Source organism: Pinus tabuliformis, chromosome J, assembly GCF_031772625.1.
Source record: "Pinus tabuliformis cultivar Carrire ecotype Pingquan chromosome J, CPIR1, whole genome shotgun sequence".
NCBI lineage: Eukaryota > Viridiplantae > Streptophyta > Pinopsida > Pinales > Pinaceae > Pinus > Pinus tabuliformis.
The window spans coordinates 234,394,784-234,405,446 of NC_142295.1; the positions used below are offsets into that span (position 1 = coordinate 234,394,784).

A 10,663-nucleotide genomic window follows, 5' to 3' on the forward strand; every position below is an offset into this window, starting at 1 on the left:
TTAATGACTAAATCAATGACTAAATTAATGACCAAATTTATGACTAAATATACTACTAGACAATAAAATTGTGAGAACCAATTAATGACTAAGCTAAAAACAACAAAAAGTTGGTCACCTTATAAGACACTGTAAATTAGCTACTATTGGTCACCAACTGAAAATTGGTCATTTATATGCAAACTTTAGTCATTCTTTTAGTAACTAATTAGCCATTTTGTACTGGTGTCTCTATATTATTGGTGACTACCATGCGACCGACTACCATATGCCCCATTAGTTCTATCCTCCTTCTCATAACTGATTTGACGTGGCCCCTGTCACTACAAATCTGAAAAACTCTGAAATATTACTGCATTTACCTCTGCTTGCTTCTCTTGTGCCTATATGATTCTGTCATTATCTGCCTTACAACTCCTTATTTCTTCCTTTAAGCTTCTTAGTGTAACTCCCAAATTGGAAGGGTTCCCAACACCATACTGCTCTTTGGATTCTTAAGGAGAGTCTTTGAAGTCAACCATCTTGCTAGCAATTTGATATTTCTTCCTGCAAGGTGTATCATGTCAGCTAACCAAATCACAATAAACCAACATACCTTAGTATAGTTCGGGGAGGATAAATGTTTTGCAAGAGAAACAAATCAACGTGATACATGTATAACATAATCATGACATCATATAGAAACATAAAACATAAGCATATGACCATGCAACTGTCATTCTAGCTAGGGTCCAGTCATCAATGCACGACCTCAATAACAACACACCACGACCTCATGCCTGAAAACCACCATCATTACGTCGCTCTACACTTGACCACATGCAACCATGAACATGCATAACTGATTCATAACCATCCACACATATGCATAAACACATATGATCAGGGATGAATGAATGATACTAGAAATCAAACCTGCAAGAATGATACATGCAACCAAGCATACAAAAATGTAACCAACAAGAAAGATTGCAATAAAAAATACTACAATGATACATGTAAGCGAATAAATCAACATGTAACCAATCACACACTCACAATGCTGCATTCCACCACTACAACCTCAAGTTTCACATGACGACATCACTACAACCATAAACAACATCATGCAAATGCAACAAGCACATGAACTACAAGTGTGAGAGGCACACATGCAATTAACATGCATGCATGACCAACACATAGCCCATCCAATCCAAGGGGTGAACCATGCTCTGATACCACTTTGTAACACCCTCCTACCACATCTACTCAAGCAACCTGTCATTAGGGGTAAACATGCAATGAGAGGCCACTATGGTATGATTCGACCTCCTAAGTCACGTTAAGGAAGTGGAACTGATGGAAACACACCATACAAACATTCCACATCAGCTACAGGACCCTCAGGAGCCAATCCAATACTTTAGGAAGCTTGCCTTGGGGTCCCACTAAAATTTTGGACAACTTAAGCCTCAATTGCTCCCATGTTATAGGTATGAGGGCAACCAAAAACCCAAAGTCACTCTCACAGGCTTGCCTGCCAGCGACCAGAGACTAAAATTGCCAGTGCTATGCTAGTGACTCCGGGATTTGAGCCACTTTTCCAGGCCCAGAGCCCAGGTCACTGCCCAGAATTGAACCATCTCTTCAAATCAGCAAAATAACATGGAAATGACAGTATTAAAGCAAATACTTGTTCAAGACCATGACTGGACCCCTACTAGACATGATAGGGATTTCGTCAAACATATTTCAAGTGTGTAATCTACAGGTGTGATTAACAGTTATGAGAATAGGGGTCTCATACTTAGGTGAGAATTGCTAAGAACCGTTGATGCCTCAACACATCAACTGCCATTCCATCCATTAGGTCATAGATACAATGATCATTCAATTATACGTAAAAACATGATGAGAGACACACATGGATGTTGTCATAAAACATGTAAATAAACAACATAATAGGGACAAAATTATTCATGAAATCATAGCCATATAAACCACATATAATCCAACATAATGCTCAGAGAAATACAACGAGAAATAATCTTTCATTAATGATGCAAAATCCAAACTCGGGATGGGACTTGCACGTTCCACCTGACCATAGAATGGCTGAGCCAAATCTCTCTTTAGCCATTCAGCCCCGTGTCATATTCCAAGCATGAATGTGGGATCTCATAGAACACATCAATCAAAACTCATCCAAAGCTTCCAGAGGCCATCCACCTCAACCCATCAAATAGTGAATCCACCTCATGGTCAGACATCACAAAACCATCATCAGTTTGGTCTCCTTCCAAGCCTTCTAGGGCTTCTAGAGTGTTTGTTCCAACCAAGGCTTCCAGGACTAGTAACTCAACCCATAATTGTCGCTGAGCTTCCAGAGCATTTGTCCAACCAAGGCTTCCAGGACTAGTAACTCAACCCACCAAGGGCTTCCAAAGCATTTTTCCAACCAAGGCTTCCAGGACTAGTAACTCAACCCAAGCTGTTACAGGGCTTCCAGAGCGTTTGTCCAACCAAGGCTTCCAGGAACTAATAACTCAACCCAAGCTAAGGAAACATGAGAACCAACCAAAACAAATAATGAAATTAAACCCACAGTCACCATGGCTATCCAGGAAATGGCAAGGATAGCCAATCCACTGTCGATCCAGGAAATCCTCCATGCTAATGACAAATCACAACCAAGAAACTGCATGCATGTGCCATGCACGCCAAAACTAGTGAAGGAAACATACATGCAACAGGTACCTGCAAGAAAATATGATGTAGTTGTTGATCTCGGTACCTTCTTATGATTCCATGCTCTTCCTTTGCCTTCTTGCTCCAAAATCCAAGTATGCCACACCCACCAAGAGTGCTCCAAGAAAAATCTAAGTCTCCAAGAGTATTAGAGAGAGACAGAATAATGAGAGAGCTCCAAAACTGAACTGGCAAAAGGTTACCAATTGATCCTCAGAAGTCTTTCTATGAATGAGGCCTATATTTTCTTCATTTTCCATTATTTTCCTTCAATTTCCTCCTCACATGAAACCCGTGAACTTTCACCTCCCTTTTCTCATAATTTCCATTATTTTCATAAATAAATGTGCCAAAAATGTAATTTTTCCTTTCCAAGGCCTTAGCCATTGCCTTTGCCAATTTCCTTAGCCATAAACAATCACAAGTGATCCCCATCACTAGGATTCTTCCCAACATTCATCTTGGAATAATTGTCCCATCATTCATGGTTATTATTTTCCCTTTATTTACTTTTATTACGTGGAATTTTCATAAGGTTCGCTACACCCTTTTTCGGTTTGGCCGTGGTCATCATTCACATCAGCAAGAAGACCACTCTGATACCAACATGATTTAAGATCTTTTCTTTGTTTGATGTTTTAAGAATTGCATGAAAGAGCATGTAAAAACCATATATGAAAACACTTAAAGAAGAAGCAACATATAGGAGACTATAACGACAATGCACACAATGTTCGATAATAATTTCAGCCAGTGTGGACTATGTCTCCTGACCCTACTTCAATAGTGTGGAGGCCTCTTCATTCATCTTAGAGAAAATAAAAATGAGTATGTGACAAAATACATCATTATACCTCCAATCCCGAGAGTGACCTGAAAATGGGCTGCTCAAATCTAAAAACAAAATACTCCAATGAAATCCTCTTAAAATTCTGAGTAATTTGAGTATAAACTTGACTATATTTTGTCACCTACAACTCTGGAACCTTAGAGAATCTTTTAGATTCCACAACAGATTCCCTATATGAATATTCTAGGGAATATCCCTCCTATAACCACGTTCCCTCCTGGTTCCGCACATCAAGGTTCTGCAACGTTTGAGTTTTGACTTCATGGTTCCATGGCCTCTGCCCACGCTTGACCAGCGCCCCTCATCTGTCGAACGAATGGTTTGGGTTTAAATAAATTTCCCTAGCGGACTTTACCAATGAATGGGTCATTTGTCCAATGGAAATCCGTGACTATGTTTGGAGTTTGGTTGTGATGGGTCGAGGTACAAAACCTATCGTGCCCCATTTAAATACTATAAAAATTTTTAAAAACTTCCACCATAATGGTTGGCATATATAATATATGTTTATAAAACATTTTAAAACATCCATGCAATTTGAATGGGTTTAAGTACTATTGTGTTTGGAAAACTTCGCGAGGAGTCTTGTTGGCATGTTGGTTGGCATGTTATATTAAGATGTATGGTTGTGGGAGGTCCCGAGGTCAAACCCACAGGCCTCCCACCTGGTGCTCCATTTTGTGACTTACGACAACCACATATATGGTTGGACTTAAACTATGCACCCAAATCGTTTAAATAAACTTGTTGACCACTGAACCAAATCGTCACTAGATTCGTTTAGGGACTATTTTAGCCACTTATTGGATGCCATGTGGTTCCCATTAATTAGGCCACGTGGCTCCATTCTATTCGGTCATCACTTGCTGCCAATTTTAGCGAGGTGCAGCTAGATTTGGCGGTGCTGCTAACTTTTACCACAACTAAAACCTCTGGCATATTTAGCCAAGCTTCGCCAAATTTAGTCTTTTTTTTGGTAAGACCTCCAAATTGGTGATGCTCCAAATTTATCTAGTGTCTGTTAGCGCTCGAATCTGCCTCAGGCTAAGAAAGGCAAAACTCGAGGCAACATCAAACCAAGCTCAGCCTCGTAGCTAGCCCTACGAGGACAGGAGAGGGCTCTCTCCAGTCAATCTCGATAAAAATGAGCAATAGGGTGCGAGATGACTTAAAATGGGAACTGATTTTAATGATTTTAGGCTAGTAAATAAATATGAAAGAAATATTTGATTTTTAGGCTGGGTTTTCTGGGCTGTATGGGACCAAGGAACAACAATGAACAGAGAAGTTAAATCAAAGACACAGATTATCTCCTGAGGCAAGATAGGCAAGAGATTTAACATCAAATTTAAAATACTGTGGAGTGGGTGGACTGTTGAGAGGTTGACAAGGGCATAGAAGATGAATCCTTGTCAAATAGAAGAAAACATTAAATATGAACACTTTCCCAAGGCAGAGCAATGAATTGGATTCTACCTTTCTCACTTTAAAATCATTCAGCTGAAAACGATTATGAATGAACTATGAAACAGAAACACGAGACATATGAAACATGAGAAGAAACACATGCTAAATTCATACCGCAAGCATCTCATGAAATAGAGCTGTACCATTCAATTATTTCTCTGTCAAATCTGTACAATGAAGCACTGGGTTTTTTCCTCCCACACTTTTTCTCAGAAACTCCGAACCCTTTACAAAAAATTTCTTAGACAATAAATAGACTCACTATATCAAAAAATGAATCGACTCAGAATATGAGATGATTTAATCATTACTAACTGAAGATGAAAAGCCATCCATCGCTAAAAGGAGCAACGTTACATGTTTACTCGGATCTAAAAAAGTGACATCTGTAGGTGTGAATCTCTTGAAATTGTCACTGAAGACAAAAATAGGCCCCGTGGCTTATTTCTCTGCTACGGTTGATTGTCATACGTTTTACATTTGGGCGTTCGATCCTTCCACCTTCCCGCTATCGTTTGAATGGAACCGATTTTTTTTAAATAAAAATAGCCAATAGCCAATTTTTTAAATACAATCCCCGCTACAATTTCTCCCTTTAAACATACACAACACAAATATGAGGTCTAAAAACTGATCCCATGGAGAGTTTTGGGTGCCATCATCTTTTACGAGATATTTCTGATCATCAGATTTGCCAAGAATTGCTGCAAATAGAATCAAGACTGTCGCAAAAGAAATAATGGACAGTGCCAATGACAGTGCTATAGTTGCAGTGCATTTCCCCTCCTCTGTATATTTGATGGTTGCTACTGATGCTGGGAAGAAAGTAAGTTTTGGGGCGAGAGAAAATCTTCCAAAGAACCCAAGTAGACTCCCAAAGAAAGGAAATGATAAGCCAACGAAGCAAGTTAGGGCGACATAGGTTGAGCGAGCAACCAAACGAATTGGAATCCCTGGAGTAAAATGAAGTTTCTTGACCCGCACTGTTTCCATCATATCAAATACTGGCATAGCATGAATCTGATAGCTTCCAATCATATGGACTACAACCATCATATTGGCCACTGCAATAAATGTAACAGCTGAACTCCTAACCCATTGGCTTGGATGACAAAGTAGAGGAGCAGCCCGCTGAACCGCATCAAGAAACAATCCTTTCCTGAGTAATTTTTCCTTTGAAAGAAATGCCAAACATTTCAACGCATTGACAATGATTTCTTCTACATGTTCGTTGAGAGCTTGCTCGATATAAGGCAGCAGATACTCCTCCACCGTTTCCCACAATCATAGCACTCCATTGCCTATAAATTATGTTACCGTCCTCGTCCCAATCATCTGAATCTCCCTCTGAGGGTGGCGCTATCTTTAACTGTGATGCTCTACGCAAATTACCAATCAATGCCATGACCTGCGAGTTAAAAGGAGCATAACCCAAAATTTTGTTTTCAACTTGCATAGGCAACTTGTCAAAATGTTTGCCAATATAAACAATTTCAAATTTTATTTGGATGTCATTTAACGTCTCCTCAATTAGAGGCCAAGGGTGGTCAGAATTGAAAATTGCACGGTTATCGAACATAATAAGTATGGAGGTGTTTGGAGGACAATTAGATAGATGGAACGGGTTCCCTTTTCCAGGAGTGAGAAGGCCATCTAAATCCGATAAAAATTTCTTTTGCATATTGGTCGCCTCCTCTTCTGACAAAGCCTGCCCTGTATGAACTGTAAAAGGCCACGATTGATCGCCTTCTCTTTGAATTTCTGCCCATCTCTTCTCATCAATATGTTCTAATATGCCTCCCCTCTCATCAATATTCTTGTATACCAACAAATACATAGATTGTACACAATCACCAACTAAGATAAAATCCCCACGAGTTTTTACACAGAGTGCAAGCACATGCCCGGGATGTCCACATTCAAACTCCAGCTCCCTGGAAACATCATCACGGATCATCCATTTGTACAAGTCAATCTTTTCGTTGATTCCTGCAACTAATTTTCCATTAAAAGCATTGAGATTGTATACAGCTCCCTTTGTCTCCTTCTCTGTAACCAGACGCAGTTGTCTGTTTCCAACCGAAAAGACCAAAATTCGGCCCTTCTTACATATATTTTCCTGATCAGGATACCGATAAGCTGTCCCAACACAACAATAGACAGTGTTATGATCATCTGTAAATGAGCAACTGAGGATTGAACAACCTTCTTCATACATATCCAGTGGATATGATGAAATATTTTCAAATGTCTTTTCATCTAAGAGACGAATGAAGTGTTTTTGCATTTCATCATAACCATACTTCATGCTGCAGATGGCAAATGTTCCAGACTTGTCTTGATAGCAAATACGATATGGGTGTTCCTCGAGATGAACTGATGAGATGTAAATATTCTGAATATTATCGATTGAACCAAAAGAAAGCATGTCTTCCTTTACAACCACAATGCTGTTAGGGAAAGATTTTGAATGGAAAGAACACATATGATTAACTTCTCCCACACTCACATTACTATACGCCAACCTCAGGTTACTACTGCAAATAACTGTGGCCCTGTCACCTAACGCTAACACATGCGTTGCATTCTCATGACGAAAAGTCCTCAGATTTATTCCTTTGGTACCCAAGGAAATCTTTTTCTTTTCCCCGTCAGAAAGCTCCCCACTGCTCACATTCAATGTTAGGTTATATAAGTGCCCATCCCCAAGCCCACACAGCAAGTATGAAATCCCTTCAAATTTACAAAATAAAACAGACCGGGTAACAACATTCTCGGCAAATTGGAGACTTTGAATGAGTTTCAGATCAGGAAGAGAATAAATTCTGATACTTTGGTCTTTCCATAGTCCAACAGCTGCCAATTCACTCCGTTTACTATCCTGACCAATAGGAGTTATGTCCATGCAAGATACATCATACTCAATCTTTTTATGTCCCTTCAGTGTTAGGGATCCCTCTCCAATTTCCAAGTAGACAATATTACACCCTCGAGTGGCCAACAAAACCTGGGTAGCACTACCTGTGGCTACTGTTATAGACAATCCTGTGGCGGTGGGGGCTCTCCATTCAGACAATAGCTGTCCAGAAGACGCACTCATTAATCTCACAGAACTTGCTGTTACCTGAACAAGCTGGTCATGAATAGCATCTTGACAGAATAAGGAAGGAGCATGAAGGACAAATCCTTGTATTTCATGTGTTTCTTCTAGCTCATCATTTGAGTTAATGGCAAGTACACGAGTCTCACCAAGAAAGCTCAGCACCAAATAAGTGTCGAAATCGTCACGAGTCGAAGAAGCTCGTAATGGCCACATTCCCTTTACATCTGCAAACTCTGCAGCTGCATGCTCGTTGATTCGTATGCCACTCCTGAGAATGCGAAGGCAACCATCGTTGAATCCTCCAGAACAAGTCACGACGTGTTCTTGTCCACCATGATCAACAACACAAAAGTCCACGATTGGACCAAGGTTAACATATGTTTCTGTTAGTGCTGAACCATTTTTGACTGATAGATTCACTTTCTGTGGCTCGTTTAAATCGCAGCTTTTATATTTCATATGCTGTTGGGAAATTAAAAAATAAAGCTTCCCTGCTGTGAACCCACACTGAACTTGCTACCAAGCCACCAAGTGAGCGAGCAATGAATGAAATCTTTTTAACTCCAGGGTTACGAGTTATTGCTTCCAGTACCGAATGGTCTGTGCGTTCCAATGGCCTTATCAGCTCTTTTCCTTCGCTTCCAATCATAAAAACATATTCCTACAATCCCAACAGTCAATACGGCTATTGTGATGGCTATGCCGGCGATGACACCTATGTGCGCCGCGCGCACACCCAGTGCGCCGCGCCCATTAAAAAATAACACTGAGGCAGGAGGCCCAGTGCGCCGCGCTGCGCCTATGCGCCGTGCCTGCTCCCAATGCGCTGCGCAGACTCATAAACACAGTTTTAGTCTAAAAAAAAATCACCAGTTTTGCCCTCTCTCCAGAAATCAAGAGTCATCTGCTTGAGTCTTGACTCCAACCATATGAGGACTGCAGTTTTTTCAAAATCCTGTTTATCATGTGCAGGTTCTATGAAGTTTGCTTCAAGAACACCTACTACACCTCTTCCTCTACTACTATTGTCTTGCCAAACCTTCCAAAATGGCATAATAAGCCGATTTTTATGATAAATATTGAACCCGTGAACATTAATGAGAGGAGCTTCCTTTGTAAATCCTATTGTTGTTGCAACTGATACCTCTTTCATCCCAACACCAAGTTGTGGCTTGTAGATTATTACTTTGGAAAATTTTAGATCATCAGCTAAACTATGATATTCAACCAGCTTTCCCCTTAGAATGATTTGAAAATTTGGCATCTTCCTCAGATAAAGAATAGATGCATAGGCACGTAATGAATATAAATGACGGTAAGAAATATGTGACTGAATCAATTCAGTAGCATGTTTTGTTCCTGACTTCAGTCCACCTCGCAATCTTATATCCTCCTTATCTGTGTCAAAATCAAGCTCCAGGATGCCATCATCATTAAGCCAAAGGTTGTAAACAATAATTTTTGTTCCATGAGGACCAATGTCATCGAACTGCTTCATAAGCTCAGTTTCCGATGCATAGGGAGACCACTGCAATATTGTGGCCAAGTTTTTTGTCCAAGTACTTTTTGTGCTGCGAACTAACATTCTAGGTCCTTCATGATCTGATGGAAGCTCAAAATCGACCATTGGAACAATGATGTCATCCTGCCCAGTTTTCCTCAAGAACGTATAGGAAAGGAGCCCAATACTCTGTGTTGACGAGCTGCCAGAAGAACTTCGGGTGAAAACAATAGCATCTGCTCCTAGCCTCATCGTGCTTGTTTTGAAACCATTACCATATTGTCCAATGGTAGTATTTGTGTTCTTCATGGAGTATCCCAAGCTCATGCACCGCCGGATGCATTCAGGATCCATACCCCCTCCATCATCCTGAAAAAGTAAAGCATGGTTGTAATCTCGTGGGTTAAAAATTTGGTCTGCTTTAACATAAGTTGCACCATTTTGGATCTCATCAACTGCATTATCAAGAAGCTCTGCAATCGCTCCAAATGCCCATTTGTGGGAGGTTGCATTAGAATGAAGAAATTTAGGGTGTACACGAACATGGTCCATTCCACCTGTTATAGTTCTTTTTTGTGTAGATTGAACATCATAATCGCCTGCTCTCCAAAACTGGTGATTTTCTCGGGCAAGAAATTCAGACTGATTTGGCATTGAAGAGATGACTGGACGTATGCCTGTGGTTTGATCATTTTCTATCAATGCCTGACTTGTTCGACTGACAAGACTGAGTCTAACAGTGTCAACCAATGCTGTTTTTTTGTGAATTTTGACCAGAAATTTGATTGAGCATAACTTCTACATACAAACTAAGATTGAGGCACCATTTGCGTCATTGGAAAGCTTGTGATGAGCTCTTTAATTTGCTCTTGGTTTCGTTGAGATTCAAGGATTTTGATTTTAAGCCATTAGGGATCCTCCTGGATCATAGGCCCTCATTGGCCCATGTGTGTGCTACCTTGTGCCCTGTCCAGTCAACAACTTTGCCATGTGTCCTCTAAACCTGCCATAT

General features: G+C 40.3%; 1 pseudogene; it reads right to left on the reverse strand.

The window, feature by feature from the left end:
• Positions 1-8,719: 8,719 nt before the first annotated feature.
• On the reverse strand, positions 8,720-10,339 carry LOC149226607 (protein MICRORCHIDIA 1 pseudogene; annotated as a pseudogene).
• Between the last annotated feature and the right edge of the window lie 324 nt (positions 10,340-10,663).